This window comes from Protopterus annectens, chromosome 3.part0, assembly GCF_019279795.1.
Source record: "Protopterus annectens isolate FY-2018-M chromosome 3.part0, PAN1.0, whole genome shotgun sequence".
Classification (NCBI taxonomy): domain Eukaryota; kingdom Metazoa; phylum Chordata; order Ceratodontiformes; family Protopteridae; genus Protopterus; species Protopterus annectens.
In genome coordinates this window covers 1,869,361,321-1,869,383,664 of record NC_056731.1, presented here as the reverse complement: position 1 = coordinate 1,869,383,664, position 22,344 = coordinate 1,869,361,321, and the positions used below count along the sequence as shown (strand labels likewise).

The window sequence follows — 22,344 nt, the reverse complement described above, 5'->3', positions numbered from 1 at the left end:
TATGGCACTGTACCTCCCTGCTTGTTCACATACTTACAGCCAGCCTGCGGGGGGTGGGTGGGGGAGTATGACACTGTACCTCCCTGCTTGTTCATGTACTCACAGCCAGCCTGCAGGGGGTATGACACTGTACCTCCCTGTTTGTTTATATACTCAGCCAGCCTGCAGAGGGTAGTATGACACTGTACCTCCCTGCTTGTTCATGTACTCATAGCCAGCCTGCAGAGGGGGGTATGACACTGTACCTCCCTGCTTGTTTATGTACTCACAGCCAGCATGCAGAGGGGGATATGACACTGTACCTCCCTGCTTGTTTATGTACTCACAGCCAGCCTGCAGATGGCAGGTATGACACTGTACCTCCCCTGCTTGTTCATGTACTCACAGCCAGCCTGCAGAAGGGGGGTATGACACTGTACCTCCCTGCTTGTTCATGTTCACACAGCCAGCCTGCAGAGGGGGTTATGACATTGTACCTCCCTGCTTGTTTATGTACTCACAGCAAGCCCGCAGAGGGGGTATTACAGTCTACTTCCCCGCTTGTTTATGTAACACATGACAGCAGTATTGTCTGAAATCAATTGTGTCCTGGTGACCATAGGTGGTGAAGAACCTTTAAAGGCATGGATCACAGCCGACATCATTTTTTATGATGTGCTTTTGTCTGCCTCAATGATTCCACAGGTCTAGCATCTTTATCTTCATGGAAACTGCCTCCAAGCAAAATCCAAAACACCAGTATGAGGGATTCATTTGAGGACCGAGAAGAGGACGCAGAGGTTCAGATGAATTTGTTGTCGCTACCATGCAGTTCTTTTTTAAAAAGCCCAAAACTGGAATTTGATGCTTCAGAAAATGCAAATGCTGGGTCCATGTGTCTTTCAGAAACCACACTGCATCTTTTCATGTGCAACCTGTCTCAAGGAATCAGGAGAATCAGAGAAGCCATGAATCCTAGGATCCAGAGGAATTATTTTGCAGAAGTCTGAAGTTGACTGGAGAAGCTTAGAAAAACTTCCATGTCAAAAGCCACCTTCTCATATCAGAAATGTGTAGAAGGCAAGCAACAAACACAATCCTGTTAACACACAGAGTCAAGAAGGATTTTGCAGCATTTAGCTGGAAGCCCATATTTGTCAAGTCATGACCCAGGTTAACGACTCTTGACATCTGGGTAAAGACTCTGCAAAGATAAGCAACTCATTTAAATAAGGAAATATGTAAACGCCATTCAGTATGCTATGACTGGGGCTGCTCATTTTATAAATACCCTTGGAGCTGCAGATAATGCAAAGGGTAAGGAAGAGAACAGATGATAAAACCCAGATGCAGAGAATCTGAGAAATTTCCTGAAGCATGTGGTTATGGGAATGTGATACTATGCATATTTTAGATCCAATGTCACCAGAAACTCATGGGAGGAATGAGAAGTAAGACTCTGCAGTATTGACATTCTGAACGTACTTTCACAAAAGTTTAGAAATGAAAGATCTAGCACTTGTCTCAAAGAGGTACTAAAAACATTCTGGAATAGACCTCCTTGGCCATATGACTTACAGGCACTGGTTCTTGTAACTCATTGAGTGTGTAAACATTGGAGAACCAGATAGTAAAATTCTGTTTAATTCATAGGATGGGGAGGTATTCCCCTGAAAGAAGATTTTTAATATCCAATGCTAGCTGAAACCCTATTGCTCCATGTTGAACACCAAGACTCCAAGACAATTTTCTTCCAAATGGGAATGTTGAGAACCAGTTTCTGGAACAGGTTTGAAGAGATATTGGCCAAAGGGAATGAAAGAATGCTGGTACAGTCATTCTATACTGTTGGTCCGTCACTTTTTTTTCTGAAAATATCTGTTTCTTATTGCTTACATCTGGACATCTCATTTTAGCTCCCTGACTGGCAGAATATGCCTGAGTTTGCTTACTTGGCTTTTAAGGGAAAGGTGGAGGCCTAAAAGATTCATATTGGAGGATCTGAAAATTTTTGGATACCCGAATCAATTTCCTTCTTTTGTCAAATTGTTTGAGAACCTGGGTAGCAAAAGTGCCAAACAAGACCTCTTGTGTCTAAAGCACAGTCTGAGATTTCAGATTATAGGTTCATAGGTTAAGTGCTAGGCTATCTGCCCAAGGGCATCTATAAGCCTAGCCAGAATGTGTTGGCTTTCGCTGCCCCCTTAGATTAGTTCCCTGTGCCTCGGTCCAGCAGAGCCATTAGTTCCCTGTGCCTCTGTCCAGAGCCACTAGAGTGATCCCCAGGGTAAATTTTGTGTTTCCCATCTACTCGTCAAGGTTTCTCTTGAAGAGTGTTAGTGAGGGGCTCTGCCTAATATAAACTGGTATCCTGTTCCAACGCATGGGGAGTCTCTGGGACAGGAATCTATCCCTCCAGCACATCCTATTTATTTCTGTGGTGAGGTTTAGATCCCTACAGCATGTGGCTCTTAGGGATTTGTGTTTTTTTAGGTGGAGCATGTCCATCAATTCTGGGTTGGACATGGCCTTGTATGTCAGGCAGAGATCATATCTGAGTAAGCGGTATGCAACCGAGTACAGCTGGTGTTTCTTCAGTCGGGCTGGATAGGGCATATATTTGAGGCCAGTAATCCTCTTGGTGAGGTACTTCTGCGGTCTTTCCAGCTGTTGCAGGTGACTTGCAAGGTACATCCCAAATGGGGCATTGTACTCTATGATAGGTCTGATGAGTGATGAGTACAGGGGCACAATAATGTCTTTAGTTATAGATGCAAACCCTTTTGTGATTATGTGGGCCACATAGGATTTTCTAACCATCTTGGCAAAATGATTATCAAAGGAGAGATTACTATTTACTTGGGTCCCCAGATCCCTTATTACATTTTCTGTATTTAGGGGACTACCACCTATGTGGTAGTTCGCGGGTACTTAAAGGGGATGACTATGCACTTTTTGGCATTTAGCTTGAGGCCATGATTTTGACACCAGGTGTCTCAGTGAGACCCTTCTGGAGGATGTCTGTATCAGCTAGAGAGTCAATTATGGCCCCCGGTTTGCAGTCATCTGTGAACTTGGTCAGACATAGTCCTCCTGTGCTTGCCTGTACCTCTGAAAAGTATATACCGAACAGGAGGGGTCCCAGGTCTGAGCCCTGGGGGATGCCACTTGTAACTGGTTTAGAGTTGGACCTAGAGCCTGCAACTCTCACTGTGTGGGTTCTGTGAGCCAAATGGAAACCCATCTCATGACGTAGGGGTTTATGTTCAGGCTGGTGAGCTTGTCTATAATACCAGAATGGGGAATGGTGTTGAAAGCCTTTGCGAGGTCTAGGTAAGCTGTGTGGACATCCTTTCCCTCATCTAAAGCCTTGGTAACTGTCTCAAAGAAGTTCACCAGGCTTAGGAGGCATTATCTGCCCTTAAAGCCAAACTGGGTAGAGTCCAATGTTTGAAGGTTCCCAATGTTTCTGTTAATGAATTCCATGATGATGCGCTCCATAGCCTTGCAGACCAGGCTAGTCAGGCTTATAGGGCGATAGTTCCCAGGGTCTGTTGTGGCTCCACCTTTGTGGAGCAGGATAATGGTTGCTGTGCACCACTCTATGGGTACATAGCCTGTAGAGAGGCTGAGTTTGAACAGTGTGTTTAGGTGAGGGGTTAGTTTATTTTGGAGCTCATGTAAGACACAGCCTGGGACACATCTGGTGCCATTGAAGCTGTATTTTTGGCTTTGGATAGGGCTGTTTTAACCTGTGTGTCAGTGATTGCTGGGGCACTACATTCTTCTGGTATGCTTATGGGTCCTTTAGGGGGTGAAGTTTTCACTAAACTTGTCTGCTAGAATGTTGGCAATATCAGTCAGTTCAGTGTATTTTGTGCCATTCGGCACTAACTCAGAGCAGATCAGAGTTTCCACTTGGTTCTCGACATAGCTAAAGAACACTTTGTGGTTATCTTTGGAGTCCTTGGCAATTTTTCTAAGCTAGCCTTACATGATTTTATGAGGGATCGTAGTTTCTTGCTGATACTGATCAGGGATGTCTTCCCTTCTTGGGATTTTACTCTTTTCTGTACTAGTTTCCTCCTTCTATTGTATAGCTTGTTTATGGAAGGGGTCCACCAGACTTGGTTTTCTTTTCTTGGAGGAGTGGGTCATGGTTTTGCTGGGGATAGCACGATCCATGCATTCTTGCAGGTGCTCACAGAGTGCCTTTGTAAGGAATTCAGCAGCTTGGACAGCGTTGTCCTTTAGCATGGGGCTGTGAACCTTTCCACCTCGGTCTTAAGTAACGTGAAGTTTGCTTCTGAAAAGTTTTTCATGGTGGTTTCCTTGACTGGAGGTGGGGGCAGAATGTGGATATCCAGAGTGATTAGTCTATGGTCTGATCTAACCAGTGAGGGTTTGACCTCCAATGTAGAACACCAGTCACCCATATTGGTAATGACCAGGTCCAATATGTTGTCACCTCTGGTGGGGGTGTTGACCAGTTGATCCAGGGTGTTCGAGTTTATAAATTCTAGGAAGTGTTGGGCAAGGGAGTTAGTACTTGAGTAGTTCTCCCAGTTAATGTTTGGGTAATTGAAATCACCCAATATTAGGGCGTTTGGTAGGACCTTCATATTTTCCAGTGTCTCCAGAAACGCAGAATGAGGGTCCTGGGTCATGGTGGGCGATCTGTTAGCAAGCTACAATTTGAATTGCAGTTTTGCCCATTCTAAGTTGCACATAGATGATCTCTGAGGCATTGTGCTGTGCTGCTAACCTCGGGGTGTGGGTATCCTTGATGAATATGAATACATCCCTACCTTTTTTGTTTCTGTTTGGGTTTTGTGGCCAAAAAGTATGGTATGAGTTATAGCCTGGTAGTGCTGGGGTGCTTCTCAGGAGCCTTACACCAGATTTCTGTTACTGCACAGATATAGATGTGCTCTATACTGAGGAGTGCCTCGAGTGCATGCATTTTGAGGTTTAGACTTCTGGCACTAAGTAGCATTACCCTCAGTTTTTGGTTACTTGTGCTATTTATGGTGGTAGTTGTGTCTTGAGTCTTGCCTAAAAAGGCACTATGAGAGCGGCAAAAGCCTTGGCCAGTATTCGAAAGCCTAAGGGTGACAGGTGCAAGCCATCACTTGCGAAGCAACATGGCTAATCAAGCATGTCATCCCAGGTGGACAGATACTGGATCCCCTTTGAATGACACTAGAAGCTTAGCCAATTGTTGAAATTGATAATTTTTTCTTTATACTGTGGCATCATTCTTGGTGAGGGCAGGATGCTACTCAGGGTCAGGGTCATACCGGCCTGGGCTACGTGATCAGAGAGCTCTTCCATGTCTCTCCATGTAGCCCAGGGAGGTATGTCTCAGGTCATTCACAGCAACATGGACAATGACCGAGTCATATTTGTACTTGTTCTGGAGTGACCCGAGTGCTTGCATTATGTGGCGGATCCTGGCACCTGACAGGCAGATAACTGCAACCTTCTACTTGTCCAGCCTAGTTTGTGGGACATCAGTGTGCCTGACTATAGAGTCGCCTATTACTAGTGTGTTGGGCATGTTATTTTGCCTTAAGGACTCTGATTGCGTGGCACACTGATTATGTGAAGTATGTGTTTCATGGTTTGTGATTGGGTGTGGAGGTTGCTTGGGTGTCTGCTTTGGAGGTCTCTGTTGCTTTTAAAGATTTTTATTTAGAGCCTCCAAGTATGTTTTCATGTGTTTATGTGTACTATTTGTTGGTGTTGGTTTAGTAGGTCTATGTGAGAGTGGTGTTGTGTTGCCAGTATTTTCCTTCTCCTCTTGACTGTCAGTTTGAGTCTTGGGTTGAGAGAGCTTTGCCTCCAGTTTAGCTGTATAATTGCATCTCTCGCATTACATCATCAACAAACTTCTGGTTATCAACACAGGCATATCTTCTCAAAACCATAGCAGTAACCGTGGACCTAGACACATCATACACACTTTTCATTGCATGGGGGGGGATAACTGTGACAAGATAGTAACAGGATTCAGGAAGGAGCTTACTTCTGTAGAAGCATGGCAGAAAACCCCTCAGATTGCCCATAAAACAAAGCAAAAACTTCCAAATGTATATGTGATGAGGGAGAATTCTAAAAAGCTAAAGGGAAAGAAACCATTTCTTACCAAGGTCGCTCAATATTTTGCCCTCTGTCACTTGGAGAAAGGTTTGAGTTTAGGATCAACCTATTTCCAAGAGGCAAAGAAATAAATAACGGATTGTGGGTTTGATCTAAGGCGAGAGAAAAAAAATATTGGTCTGAGGCACTTGGTGCATTTTGTCTGTCTTTTTAGTTTGTGACAGCTGGGTACCAGGATGTTTACAGGGGACATTCAGCATATTCTTCAGCACTATCAGGACAGGTGAGGGATGATGTACATCCATTTGTAACATCTCCTCAATTCAGGGGAGCATCTATTGGTTCCCATAAAAAATAACATTCATCCTGGCTATGATCTGATTAAAAGAAAATTCCTCTACAGAAGAATAGAGGTTAAGATTTTCCTCAGTGTCAAATAATTGGGCTGTGCATTTGTAGGAGAAGAAGCCCTCTCTATGTCATTGGAAACATCAGACCCTGTTTCCTCACGAATTTCTTTAAATGGAATGTCTACCTGTAATGGTTTCTGACCACCAGGATTCATAGCCTGTAATGCATGCCTGGTTAAGGCAAGAAAATCTTTAACAGTAATTACTTCTGGAGGTAAACTTTTTTTTCTCTCTCAACAGGAAACCTGTGGAAGACCACCACCTCAGAGAAGGGACATCTGACCAGTTTAATGGTCTCTTACTTCGGTTACCCAGCAAAGAATTTCCTGGAGGGTATTTCAGACCTCAAGATGATGATTCTTCCACGTCTGAATGAGACACTGAAACCACCAAAGAGGACATGACTGACCCCCGGTTCATAGCAACTAAAACAACTACACTAGAGGAAGCAGGAGAGGTGAGTGGTCTGCAGAACAACCAATAGCCACTGCAGCTTCACCCACTGTCAACTTTGGCTCAGACTAAGCCTGCAACACTGACAACGGCTCCTTAATAAGTATTTTTTTCCTCTTTCTGGGTACAGTGGCACAGGGACCAGTAGGACCAGGATAAGTTTTCAAGTTGTAGACTAGGAAGAGATACCAAACTTGCCACAAAAAGTTGGCTGGAATGCAAGTTATCACACAGCATCTACAACCAGCACACCTACACTTCCTTTCCCCACCCGTTCACTATGTAAAAGGAAAGCAGTATGCAAAATACATATCAGAATTGGTTTAAAAATATGAAACTCGCTGACAGAAAAAGAAAAGTGGCAGGCTGGCTGTCACAAAGAGAACACAAGCACTACAGTAATAAAGACTCTTGTTCATTTCAAAAGAAAATATTTATTCATAAAATTCAAAGTTTACACAGGTTGTACACTTTTTTTCACAAATTTTGCCAACAATTAGCCATAAATGCTTATAGCCAAGAAAAGCAGTTCCGGGCACAAACATTTTTTTTTTTAAAGATTTGTTTAATCGGGAAATTCCAACTGGGACAGATCCCATTTTAAACAGAGGCCCAGGGAACAACGCTCCAAATGCATGTCTTTGGAACTTCCAATGCCTGTGAAAAAATACCAGGTGACTTAAATGGGTGACACTGCTTTAATCAAAAATACAATTAAATAATACATTATTGCAAGGGCAACAATTTCTGGGCGGAATGGTTTCCCAACAGGGACTTATGTACCAGAAATGAAGCCTTTGAGATGCTTTTCTTTGGGGTGACAAGAAACTACTGAAGAAAGCCTCACTTTGACAGATTATTTCCCTCATTTGGTCTAGCAAATCAGCAGTCAGAGGGAAGGGTGTGGGGGGAAGCCAGAGCTTTGTGAAGCCAGCCAGTTGTTGTAGCCTTGGCAGGATACAAACCATGTAGCCTAAGGGCTACTGGTGTGGGGGGAAGCCAGAGCTTTGTGAAGCCAGCCAGTTGTTGTAGCCTTGGCAGGATACAAACCATGTAGCCTAAGGGCTACTGCAGCAGTGCAAAAGACAAACGGTGTTGCCTGTGAAATGTATGCACCCTGCATAGGGACAGGCATGCTGTTGGCCATCACTGCTATGACACAAATATTCCTTAAGTGTCACCCTACCCATCAAATCAGCAGACAAGTAGGTCAATAATCCAGATACAGATGCCACACACCATGCCAGAGAAAGTCGGTATGATGTGTGGCATGAATTAGGAGTCATGGGACAGCCTGCAACACATGCACAATGACAAAGAAAACTCCTGCCGAGGGCAGGGCAGACCCACTTGGCATCCATTGGCACATCCATGAGAATACTGCCCAGTGCCCACCATGATCATGCCAAGGGCCAGATGCTTGGAGCAGGGTCACAGGACAGTCTTGCATAAAAAACACGCGGTTCCAGAAAGTGCATCACTGTCCTCAGTGTCAATGGTCATCTCCATCCCTAAGCAATGACAATCCCACAGCAGTGGTTGATACTACACTAAGTACATCACATAAGGCTATCTGGTCTGGGTCTCAAGTTTCAAACCATCCATGTCTACAATTTGTTTACAGAGTGCAACACTACATCTGTATGGTCAAGAATACCGAGGCTATTTAATCCCCTTACATGTGGGGCTATAGGAACACTCACATACAAGCTCTTGAAGTCATACACCTTCCACTGGATGGGATCCCTCCTATTTTCATACAGCATGACCACCCAGGACACCAAGACAATATTCAACTCTAAAAGCTCCAACCAATCCATGCAGGATGCAATCCTTACCTCCCCAAACCTCTTTGGCTATGCTTTTTCAGTGCTGCAATGTACTGGGCTCCTCCAGCCTCAGATGCAGTGCCACTGCAGAGTCCCTCCCACCCCCCCCACCCCAAAAAAAACCCTTACCTAGCTTTTTCTCCATAGCTGCTTCAGGTTGGTATGGCATTCTGTGGCTAATCCCATGCTATAACAGCTGACACAACACCATGTTGTATAGCATGGCAGTGAGCACGAACATCTTGCTGCAGGCCTCCGAAACATAATGCAGTGCACCATCAGATGGTTCTAGGCAATAGAAGCAGGTCTTCAGCAATTTTAACCCATGCTCGATAGTGTTCCAGGTCTGTGACAACTCAGTACTATATACCATCTCCTCCATGTTCTGAAGGTTGTGGATGTGACTCATAAGCCACAGTTCCAGCCACATCCAGCATCACCTGCAACATACAGCAGGGAACACCACTATGAGTGGCCTTTGGTCTATATCCATAGCAGCAGTTTGCCATAGACTTTGTGGGTGATACTGTGTGCACCTACTGACTAGATGACCCAGTGGAAGGTCACTCCGCTCAAAATCACTGGTATAGGTCACACAACTGCCAGATGTTGGAATCATGGGAACTGCCTGGATGCCCACAGCCACAATGTAAATGCCATCTTGAGTACTACACACTCACTGGCAGCTAAAAGAGTGGAAGTCCTTCCTGATGATGTATTGGATACTATGCAGAGCAGATGAGACCTTCCCAGCAATGTGGGTGTCCATCAGTCACCCCTCAAAGCCTCAGGTAAATGGGATATGTCATAGAATGTCAGCATAGTGCTGTTTCTCTCCTACTCTCCGTGGGAACCAAACACACTCCTCCACATGTTGCATCATTACATCAAGGAACTGGTACAGGATTCATGAGGCAAAACTCCTATCACATCCCCTCTTGGATGCTAAGACGTTCCCACACCAAGGATGGTTAATGATACACAGACCTTAAAATCTATTGGGATAGGTAATTTCACCCATACCTCTTAATTCCATGTCAGAATGGTACATTTCTACCATACAGAAGTGTGCATCTCAGTCTGCACAATACTGGTCGACATGGTCTCAATCATGAAAGTGATGCAACATTGGCCACCTGTGGACCTGTCTGATGCAGGGGACAAGAGTATGTAAGATCGTAGACACAAGCTCCAAGGATGGTCACTAACATATGCTCTTTAGCGAACACACAAGTAACTCTTAAGCATCTCACTAGAGTTGATAATCTTATACATCAGAAAACTGTGGTACTCACAACAGATGAGGCTCATTGAGGTCATTTTATAAGTTCCTGAATCATTACACCACATTAAGTTCACCATCTGTACATGCAATGGCTCTCCTACAATCATTTGTTGTTTGTGATACATGCAGCACTATTTTCTCATTACCATGATTACTCTGTGCCTCCTGAATCGCCTCTTCCATGCACATTACCACTAAACAGAGTACTTCACATAATGCATTAATCACAAGGTCTTTACCTTTCAGTTGCTAATATAATTTTTAACAATCTTGAACCTCAAGAAGAAAGTGTGGGAAACTAAGGCACTAAATTAAACAAGAAATCAGACTAACTTACAATAATATATTTATCAGATGTGAGAGACAATGAACTGTAGGAATATCAGACATTTTTTCTGAATTGCTATATTTTATTTAAACATGCCAAAACATTTTAGCCCTAATGTACTATTCCACTCTTTGTAAATATGTTATTAATTAATAATACAACTAATTAAGTTCATTATTTTTGCAGGCTTTTGCTACCATGTCAGTTTCCAGTATCAGCATTCAAATTTAGCCTGACACGGGGGAAAAAAACGGGCTTGAGATGGAATATTAATTCTGCACTGGCATGTTGACTGAAATGTCTAAACCTCTACATGCATAGGTTTCATCCCTTTATCCCCTTACTGAAAAATAAGGGCTCATAAAAGGGTGCTGCACTTCAGGAAGGGAGGGAGTTACTGTGCGATTACCTCATTAAAAAAAGGCATATCTGCCAAATTCAGACTGCCACAAAAGCATTCAGAGTCAGTATATAGTACCTCTGCTGAAGTACTGGTGTTATGCACGCTTTATACATCGTTCAGTAGTACAGCATGCCATCTAAGATTAAACCTGTCTCATATTGTCACTATTATTACCTTAAGTAGCCAACACTCAGGTTTATTTAATGTGCACAACTTTTCCTAACAGAGAAACAAGTTTGGTGCAGGCCAAGGTAACGGACTATGGGAAAAAGGTAGCTACATTTAAATCAAAGACCAGCAAGAAAAAAATATGCATGAAGTTAACTACTTTGGCAAAAAGTTATGTGCAGTCTTCACAAACTGCATTCTATATTAGCATTACAAAAGAAACAATAAACTCAGCAATTAGATACAGGTGAACCTCCTTAAAAAATAAGAATCTGCATTGAAAATTACCAGCTGTGCATAACACATAAGGGATTATCAAAATGCAGAGAGAAACATTTCTACCATACTGTAATATGTTAAATTAGACAATATATACAGAAATATTTCAAAATACAATGAAAAAAGCATGTTTTCATTTTCACAAAAAAGGTTATACAACTAGACCATTTTCTAAGCATAATACCACAGTAAGCATTGTTTGACAAATACTAGACCTCATACAGCATCAATAAGGCCCTCCACTAAGACAATGAAGTTTCTCTATACATACTTGGTGGAGTGTAAATCAGATAGGTTTTAAACTAGTCAGTTTCTACTCCCCAATGTAGAAGTGCCCGTCTGATTGCTTTTGCTACAGTAATTTGCATTTCCTGTTTGTGCTGTGCTGCCATGTAGTTTAGTATGCAACAAAAAATGTTACAAGTAAAACTTCCAAAAAGTGTAAGGGAGGTACAGGGAGGGGGAGTTTATCCTCTCCTGAAAAAAGCATCATTTTATTTGTTTCATTTAGCTGAAGTTTTAGTTAATTTATTTCACCTTACCAAATCTTCAGTAACCAGAGACTAGTCACAACATATGGGCACTTACAGCTGCATTAAGCCTCAGAACACCTCTAGGAGATCAGTTAATGGATTATTACTGATACAGGTATATCTGCAAACAAAATTGTACTGTTTATTGGTTCCATTTATTACAGTACCCATCACATATCCCATCCCTCATGCATATGAGATTTTAAAAAGTTCAGTTACAGGCTTGCTGTTCTTGAACTGTTTGTAAGTTTCTGTGAGGCCATTTTTTGCTTGGGCTAAAGGGAAGTCTCTCTGTTGATCAGTGGCAGTGAAAAACATTGAGCAGCTTGCCTGCCCCTGAGGGAGTGGTTACTGACTTGAAACTGTAGTTTTATTGGCCATTTTGGGTCAATTCCAAAACTCCTTCATCTTCCTCTCTTAAAACCGGGTTGCCTCGTGGTTTTGGCGTCTTTTCAGGCTTGTTGGCTGTTGGTGAAGCACCCACCAAGAGGAGAAAACGCTGAGAGAAGAAAGGAGCCACTTTTGAGATTTTAAGTATTTTTCCTCTGTTTATTTGCTAAGTTTTTCTGCATAACCGCCTATTTTTGAGCATTTTCTGGCTTGTTAAACTTGATTTCTGCATTAGTAACTGTATTTAGAGCACAACCTAAAGCTGTTTACTGAATTTCCTGTTTGCACTTATTTTTTAAAATCGTTTTTTTCTCAAAACTTGCATTTTGTCCTTAAAGGAGTGGTTCCAGCCAGAAACTTTGGCCATTTTGGGTCAATTCCTAGCTCTTTCCAGCCCCCTGCTATAAAGCACGCTTTAGCATTCTTTAGCGCGGAGTTGCCACTAGAGCACCATCGGGCAACGCTGGTTAAACAAGGTTAAACTATTTATGGCTCCGTAAAGTCTGCTCTTCATTTTTCCCCTTAGAACTTGTAATCTAAACAATCTATTCTCATTCTCAAAAGCTCAGCACTTGTTCCTAAAGCATTTTTTTAGTCAGGTAAAGCACTTCTATATTATACAAAGTACTTCACTAGCCTAAAACCCCCTTGAATACCCACTTCTCTATAGGTCCTTTCTGACTCAGTTACATAGCAAACTTTTTTCATTTCTTCTAGCATGACGAAGGGTCAGTTGCTAGCATCCTCTCCTGCTCAGCTGGTGAATCTGGGAATATTGAGGCAATGTTACAATTGCCTCATGTACACAGACAACCCTCTCCTCCTCCCACAAAACACAAATACATGTGAGAGATGCAACCATATAGCCAAACTGGAGGCTGAGCTCTCTCAACTCAGGACTGGCAAGACCAGACAGGAAGAGGAAGGTAATCACACACACCACAAACCCAGTCTCACATAGAACTATCACAACTACAAATCAAACGCATAAACACACAAAGACATACTCGGAGGCACTGATCAATAATCTACCAAAACAGCAGAGGCCTCCATAGCAGACACCCAAGCAACTGCCACCTCATGACATAACACAAGCAACACATAGATCACAAAGTCAGTGTGCAAATCAGTCACAGCCCTTAAGGCCAAACACAATGCCAGACACACTTGTCATAGGTGACTCCATAGACACACTGACATCCCACTCACCAGACTGAAGAAGGAGAGGGTCACAGTAAGCTGCCTATCGAGTGCTAGAATCCGCCACATCACACAAGCACTCAGGTCACTCCACAGCAAGTACAAGTATGACTCAGTCATTGTCCATGCCGGTGTGAACGACCTGAGACGTACCTCCCTGGACTACATGAAGAGACATTGAAGAGCTCTCAAGATTATGTAGCCCAGGCAGGTATGACCCTGACCCTGAGCAGTATCCTACCTTCACCAAGAATGATGCCACAATACAGAGACAAAATGATCAGTTTTAATAATTGGCCTAATTTCTGGTGTCATTCTAAGAGGATCCAATGTCTGTCTGCCTGGGATGACATGCTTGACAAACCACGCTGCTTTGCAAGGGACGGCTTGCACCTGTCACCCCTGGGTTTCCAGATATTGGCAAAGGCTCTTGCCACCCCCATAGTGCCTTTTTAGGCAAGGCTCAAATTCTAAACCTACCGCCCTACAAAACAATGGAAAAAAACGAAGGGTAATGCTGCTCAATGCCAGAAGTCTAAATCTCAAGATGCACGCCCTCGAAGCCCTCCTCAGTATGGAGAACATTGATGTCTGTGCTGTGACTGAAACCTGGTTCAAGGCCCCAGAGAGCACCCCGGCACTATCAGGTTTTACCTCAAACCATGTGTTCCGGCCGCAAAACCCGGACCGTACCACAAATGGAGGGGGTGTATCCATATTCATCAAGGACACCCACACCTCCAGGTTGGTGGCAACGCAGGAAGCATCGGAGACCATCCAGGTGCAATTAACCATAGGCAAAACTACCCTACAGTTTGTAGCATGTTACAGGCCACCCTCTCAAACTCAGGAACCCCACACAGCTTTCCTGAAGACATTGGAGAGTATAAATGTCTCTCCAAACACCATCATATTGGGTGACTTCAACTACCAAAACATAGACTGGGAACACTACTCAAGCCCCAATACCCTAGCCCAAAGGTTCTTGGAGTTCATAAACTCAAATGCTGTGGAACAACTTGTCACCATTCCCACAAGAGGAGAAAATATACTAGACCTGATCATTACAAACATGGGGACAAAATGCTCCACACCGGAAGTATATCCCTCATTGGTGAGATCAGACCACAAACTAATCTCACTGGAGATCCACATCCCGCCCCCACCCCTAACAAAAAGACCACAGTGAAGAACTTCTCAAAAGCCAACTTCACACTTTCTTAACACTGGTGTGGTAGCTTTCAAGGCCCCCGAGCCAGTGGAAACCACAACCCACGCTGCCGAATCCCTTACAAATGCTTTCTACGAGCACCTCCAGGATTGCATGGATCAAGCAATCCCAAATAAAATCAAGACCCTTTCCACCAAAGGCAAGCGCCCGGTCTGGTGGACCCCAGCCATAAACAAACTATAACAAGAGGAGAAAGCTACTTCAAGATAGAGCAAAGTCCCTAAAAGGGAAGACATCTCTGATCAATACTAGTAAAAAACTACGATCACTCATAAAATCCTCCAAGGCCAACTTTCAGAGAAAAATCGCCAAGGACTCAAAAGACAATCATAAGGCCTTCTTTAGCTATGTTAGAAACCTGGGTGGAACCTCCCAGATATGCTCAGAATTAGTCCAAAATGATACAAAAATCACTGAACCCACAGACATTGCCAACATACTGGCAGACAGGTTCAGTGCAAATTTCTCCTCTCCCTCCCTCCCAAAAGGAGAAATTTCTATCCCAGCAGAGTGTAGCCTCCCAAACATCTCAAATGCCCAGGTGAGAGATGCTCTCTCTAAAGCTAAAAACACAGCATCAATGGGACCGGATGGTGTCCCCGGCTGTGTACTACATGAACTCAATGAGGAACTAAACCCACACATAAGGCTGCTGTTTAATCTTAGCCTTACCACAGGATATGTACCCAAAGAGTGGCGTATGGCAACTGTGGTCCCACTCCACAAAGGCGGTGCTTCTACGGACCCCGGTAATTACCGCCCCATAAGCTTAACAAGCCTGGTCTGCAAAGCTATGGAGAGGATCATAATGGAACTCATAAATAAAGACATTGGGGACCTACAGCCATTGGATCCTACCCAATTTGGCTTTGTCAAGGGCAGATCATGCCTTTTGAACTTGGTCGACTTTTTTGAAACACTCAACAAGGCCATTGACGAGGGTAAGGCAGTTCACACAGCCTACCTTGACCTCACAAAAGCTTTTGACACAATACCCCACTTGGGTATCATAGAAAAGCTCACCAGCTTAAATATAAACCCATATGTCACAAGATGGGTTGCAAACTGGCTCAAGGACAGAACCCACAGGGTTAGAGTTGCTGGTGCAATGTCAGACTCCAAGCCGGTCACAAGCGGTGTCCCACAGGGCTCAGTCCTGGGCCCCCTCTTGTTCGGCATCTATTTTTCAGAAGTGCAGGCAAACATAGGAGGATTGTGGCTGACAAAGTTTGCAGATGACTGCAAACTGGGCGCCATATTTGAGAATCCATCAGACACAGATATCCTTCAGACAGGTCTCATAGAAACGGATAACTGGTGCCAGAGCCATGGCCTTAAGCTAAACGCCAAAAAATGTATAGTCATACCCTTTGGGAAAAACAAGGTAACACCAAATTACCACATAGGTGGCAATCCATTAAGCATGGAAGAAGTCATCAGGGACCTGGGGACCCAAGTTGACAGTAACCTCTCTTTTGACACTCACATTGCCAAAGTGGTCAGGAGGACCTTCTACATTGCCCACCTGATCATGAAGGGATTCACATCCAGATCAAGGGAGGTCATTGTCCCCCTGTACTCATCACTTATCAGACCAATGATTGAGTACAATGCCCCATTCAGAATGTATCTTACCAGACACCTGCAGCAACTGGAAAGACCCCAAAAGTTCCTCACCAAAAGGATAAAGGGGCTCAAAAACATGTCGTATGCTGCCCGACTGAAGAAACTCCAGCTCTATTCAGTCGCATACCGTCTGCTCAGAGGTGATATGTGCCTGACATACAAGGCCATGTCCAACCTGGAATTAATGGACATGCTCCACCTCAAAATCCAAATCCACCAGAGCCACAAGAGCAAGAGACTTAAACCTCATCACGGATATAAATAGGATGTGCTGGAGGGTCAGATTCATCACCCAGAGACTCCCTCTGCTATGGAACAAAATCCCGGTCCATGTGAGGCAGAGCCCCTCACTAGCTCTGTTCAAGAAGAATCTTGACCAGTGGATGGGAGATCGTAGGTTTACCCCGGGATCATCTCTGTATCACTACTAGACAGAGGCATGGCAAACTAATGGGTATAGTATTCTTCAACCTAAGGGGTGGTGAAAGCCACACACACTCTGGCTAGGCTTATAAATGCCCTAGGGCAGATAGCCTAGTATAAACCTATGAACCTATATTTCATCTATTTCAAATGAAAGTCTGTATGGGACCCACCCAAAGGGAAAGGGGATTAAGCTGTATTCAGCATTCATCAGACCTATCAACATGTACAATGCCCCCTTTGTTATGTACTTAATCAGGCATATCCAGCAACTGGAACATCCATTCACACAAGTTCTTCACTAAAAGAATACAGGGTGCAAGTACCATGCCATACTCAAAATGCATCAAGGCCCTACCAATGTATTTCGTCTCCTACAGGCTGTTGAGGGGAGGTCTACAACTGGCATACAAGGCTTTGTCAGACCCCATTCGGATGAGCCTCCTGCACATCTATAAAACAAACAGTACCAGAATTACCCCTTTCAAAGGCTTAAACCTTACCAGTGATATAAACTGGGCCTGCTGAAGAAACTGCTATGTATCCCAGAGACTACCCCTTCTCTGGAACAGGCTTCCCATCCATGTGAAGCAGAATTCCTCCCCAACGCAATTCAAGTGTAATGTGGACAACTGGATAGAGAACAGGAAATTCATCCCTAGTTTGGCGCCTATATCTCTAATGCACACAGGCATCCTGCAAACGGTTCTCCCAGGCACCTGCCTGTAAATGTGTCATCTCCCAAGCCCCTGCATACACTTATCAAGGGTACCAGAACTTGTCAGAAATTTGGGATGCGTGACTAGGCTTAAAAAAAAATCCTTGTGGTTGTTAGCCTAGTAAACACCTACAAAACTACAAAATGAACCAGTAGGGTACTAACAAATAAAGCCACCTGCAGAGAAGTAGAAGAGAAACTGATACATACAGTGGGTACAGGTCAAAATCAATTAGCAGCAAGTGTGCATCTTTGAATGTGGATTACTGGAGTGCCAAACACCTTGTGCACTGCTGGGATTCAGTTACCTTATTTCAGTATTTGCATGTATACTGAGCTACAAAAACATAACTATTTTAAACAAATGCAGAGATAAAATATGAATTTTTAACCTCTAATTCTTATCACAATGAATCATAATTACAGTTGTAAATCTCAATGATGATAATTAAATTTTAGAGGGCGGTCGCAGTGGTGCAGCGTTTAGCATTGCCACCTCACAGCACGAGGTTCTCCAGTTCGATTCTCGGCTGGGGTGCCTTCTGTGCGGAGTCTGCATGTCCTCCCTGTGGTCGCGTGGGTTTCCTCCAGGTGCTCTGGTTCCCTCCCACATCCCAAAGACATGCAGTTGGTGGATTAGATACTCTAAATTGGCCTTAGGTGCAAGTGTGTGCCTTCTGTGGAAGGCTGAGTGCTGGGCTGGCAACTCGACACCATAAAACTCCACTGCCAATCATGAGTGGACAGATGATTTACTGTGGTGACCCCTAACTGGGAAAAGCTGAAAGAAGAAGATAATTAAATTTTTAGAGTCACACAACTACCGACAGATATGCAGTTTATGATGTAGCAAAACAGCCAGGTTACCCTTTTATGAGAGAGATGCCCATGAGCTGGCTGGACAAACCATACCCCCTCCATAGCAAGTAAGTACTCGATTACCACCACATTTTCCTGACCTGATGATGGCTGTTCTTATACCTCTCAATTGTACCCCATTATAAGAAACATTCCTCATTCTAGGTCTTAAAGTCCAGGTTTCTGGCTGTCCTACAATGAGTATGTCACACATTCATTGCTGGGATTTTAATTGATAGACTGTCTTTCAGCCTTTCCCAGTTAGGGGTCGCCACAGCAGAACTCCGGTCCGCTAATGACTGGCAGTGGATTTTTACTGTGCCGAGTTGCCAGCCCGACTCCCAACCTTCAAAGAAGGTACACCCATTCAAGCACGCACCTACTTGCATGTCTTTAAATGTCATTCGACCACAGTGAGGACATGCAGACTCCAGCCAGAAGGCGCTCCAGCCAAGAACAGAACAAGAGAACCTCTTGCTGTGAGGCGACAATGCTAACCACTGCACTACTGTGTCCTAGGTTCATAGGTAGGTACTAGGCTACTGGCCCAAGGGCCCAAGTAAGCCTAGCCAACAAGGTTCTCTGGCTTACGCCACCCAAGAAAGTTAATTTCCTGTGCCCCTGTCGAGCAGAGCCACAGAAGTGATCCCTGGGGTATATTTCCTATTTCCCATCCACTCATCAAGATTTTTCTTGAAGAATGCTAAAGAGGAACTTTGCTTGACATAGACTGGTAGCTTGTTCGTGAGTATAGGAAGTCTCTGGGACTGGAATCTATCCCTCCAGCATGTGCTGTTTATTGTGGTGACAAGGTTTAGGTCCCTAGAGCATGCAGCTCAGAGGGATTGGGATTTCTTTAGGTGTAGCATATCCAACCGCTCTGGGTTTAACATAGCTTTATATGTCAGGCAGAGATCTCCTCAGAGGAGACGATACGCTATAGAGTAAAGCTGGAGTTTATTGAGACAGTTAGTGTAGGGCATCTGTTTGAGGCCAGTAATCCTCTTTGTGAGGTACTTCTGTGGCCTTTCCAGCTGCTGCAGATGTCTTTGTGAGTTACAATAAACAGCTTTTGCAAGTCTTGAACCCAGGACCCTGTACACTATAGTCACAGTAAACTACCAAGCCATCACAACATTTTTTTTAACTGATATCCACATTAAATAGCTCTGAATTACATTACTTCATAAAAAGAACTTTGCATAATTATAACACAACACATTTTAACCAGCCTGTGGCCTTCCTTGTTGAATTATAAGCTGTTAGGTAAGGGTTCCACTTTATCAAAGGGAGGGGTCCTCACTTTGGAGATGGAAGGTTGAAAACTGTGACTTTTCCTTTTGGTTGCTGCACACATCTCTTAAACTGTTTAGTGAGGAACTCATTTGGGGGTCTTAAAAAGTTCATGTTCCTCAAAGTTGCACACTGAAAGGGTCTGTCACACATTCAGTGTTAATTCAGGGATTTTTTAAGTAAAACTAGCATGCTATGACCTTCCTAGTTGAAGTTGGTAGTAAGCAGTTAGTACGTGTTCCACATTATATGGGCTGGTGCTCTTTATCTTGGCGATGCAAGGTTGACAGCTATGGTGAGGGGCGGAGCACAATATGACATAAAAACAGAAACACTTGAGAGGTACATTAGTACTGCATTATGGGCTGGCGTTTGGGACAGTATGTCTGAAGTTTCTGCAAGACTTAATAACAGGAATACTTTGCTCCTCAAACATCAATACACTGTATTATTTTTCATGTATCGCGACTCAACACGGGTTGGCAACACCACCCCTCCCACACAATTAACCGCAAGGTCCGCAACAGGTCTGTCCTGGGAGAAAAGTAACCGTAAGACTCCGGCCCTACAAACACTGACCATTCCTTGCTTAACAAATGACACCAGTAGGCTAAGGATGAACAAAGCTAGTCTACTGAGTTCGTTTTTACAATAATTTGCATCATGCTCACAACCAAGAGGCATCACTGCTGATGGTTTGAACTGTTTGTAATTAGTATATCACGCATCAACTCCTCCGTACTCTAAAGTCTTAGCAAGGTGTATTGTTACGATGGCTGCTGATACCGAACAGCAGAGCTCGGGTCTCCTTGTTGTCAATGGTTTCCTTTATCTTCTGCCTTCGTGTCCGACTCCATTAATACCCCTATGCCTCCCTCTTTTCAGTCGTACAAGTAACAACTAAATCAAAAACTCTCAACTGCTGTTTTTAGTAGTGACCTACAATACTTTATTCCACTCTGTTATTTTGACAAACTGTACTAAAATATAGACGCGCAATGCAAAACGTATAACGTAACGCTTTAAATGTGTGACTACATATAATATATCTTAGCAACGTATCTTTATTGCTGCAAAAATGTAGATCAACAATCTTTTCTGTATGTTTGCTTACCGTAATTTCCTGTAATCTGCGTTTGTCTCTCATTTTTTCCATCTGTTTTAATGTTGTGTGTTAGGGTTACCACCTGTCCCTCTTTGGACAGTTGTGTCCTGCAAAAAAATTAAAATGGCAAATGTCCTGAGATTTTAAGACAAAAATATTTCCTATATTTTCTGTAATAGTTGCATAAAACAGTTATTTTTGTATCTGAAACACCTAAATATTATAATAAAGAGAATAAGCAACTCAAATGCTACAAGAATAAGTTTTTATGCTGGCAAAAAAGCGAATGTCTGTCCTTTGTACTGGCCGTGGGTATGTTTTGCCCTGCAAAATCTGACATTTCTACAAAAAATGTCCCACTTTGGGAGTTTGAAAAGGTGGCAACCCTATTATGCGTGGAGTGGAGCTTTTCTCCCTGAGCCTCAGCTGAAAGAGTCTTCTATCCATTCCAGTCGGACTTTCCCGGTAAAGAAATGGAAAATAAAATAAATACTTGTAATGGATGTGAATAAACTAAATGGCCAGAGGTAGTTTACCTTTTCACTTGAAGTTATAACTTTGCCCTACGCTACAGCGTCGAACAAAAATGTAGTAAACTTGAAACAAGAGCTCGCCAAACGTAACACAGTATGTCATCGTGTTAATCTTTTCTGCACCTCCGAAAAGTACTTAAAATAAAAACAGAAGGTTACAAGGCAGTACAGCTTCCTTCAATCGTTGTCTGATTAACGTTAAGACCAACAGACATAAAAAAAGCGAGGTTGTGTCTCAGAAAGGCCCGCACAAAGAACTTCTATGACGTTTAGCTTCGCAAGGTATCTGTATTTCAGTATTATTTATTTTGTAGGTTCAACTCGATTATTAACGTTAAATTGTCCATCGTTTTGGCCCATCACACACATGAATAGATCCAGCAACCTCTGCCTCCCACGATCTTGGATTACAGGTGCACGCCACTGCACCCGGCAAAGTTTTGTGCACTTTAGAAACTTTTACACTCTGTACGAATGACGTCACTACCGTCACCTGCACTTCTGCCATCTGTTCGCTGATGGCTGCGGAATGAAATACAGTACAACGTCGGGGAACTAATTGGGAGACATACCTGTCCATAAAACTGATTTGTTTGCAATAATGGGACATTTTGACTGTTTAAGCACATCCATATTTGCACATTTATTTAAAAAAAAAAAAAAAAAAATATATATATATATATATATATATATATATATATATATATATACACACACACACTTACATGAATTCATTTTAACATTGTTTTATAAACAGAATGTAAAAATAAATTCTGTTATGATGGAAGATTGCAGGGTAATGTATTGAAATACCCCCCCCCCCCCATGCGCAGTCAGAACCGGTCTTTGGTCAACTGATGCTCTAGGCAAAAGGTCTCCGCAGCACCCCCAGCACTACCCTGTGCCCCCATCCTGGTCTACCTACACCATCCAGATTACTGGAAAAGTGCCCCTGCCAGAGCGACGCCTTAGGCGGCCGCGTAGTTGGCCTATGCCTAAGGTCGGCTATGTGCTTAGTAGCAAGTCCCGCCCATCACCCGTGGAGTGTACAAATACCGAAGGAATATTCATGGTGATGTCCGCACTGCCACATGAATATTCATCCAGTATTCTGATCATGTGGTAAGCAAAAAGATACATGGATTAAATACCCTTATAGGTTCATAGGTTCATACAAGGCTATCTGCCCTAGGGCATT

General features: G+C 43.4%; 1 long non-coding RNA gene across 1 annotated transcript in view; it reads right to left on the bottom strand.

Moving 5' to 3' along the window:
* The window catches only part of LOC122797328, a 139,861-nt gene extending 119,148 nt beyond the window's left edge, over window positions 1-20,713 (bottom strand). Inside the window, exon 1 of the long non-coding RNA XR_006364073.1 lies at window positions 20,623-20,713. This is a non-coding gene — a long non-coding RNA (uncharacterized LOC122797328). The remainder of the gene's footprint in view (window positions 1-20,622) is intronic.
* Window positions 20,714-22,344: the final 1,631 nt, after the last annotated feature.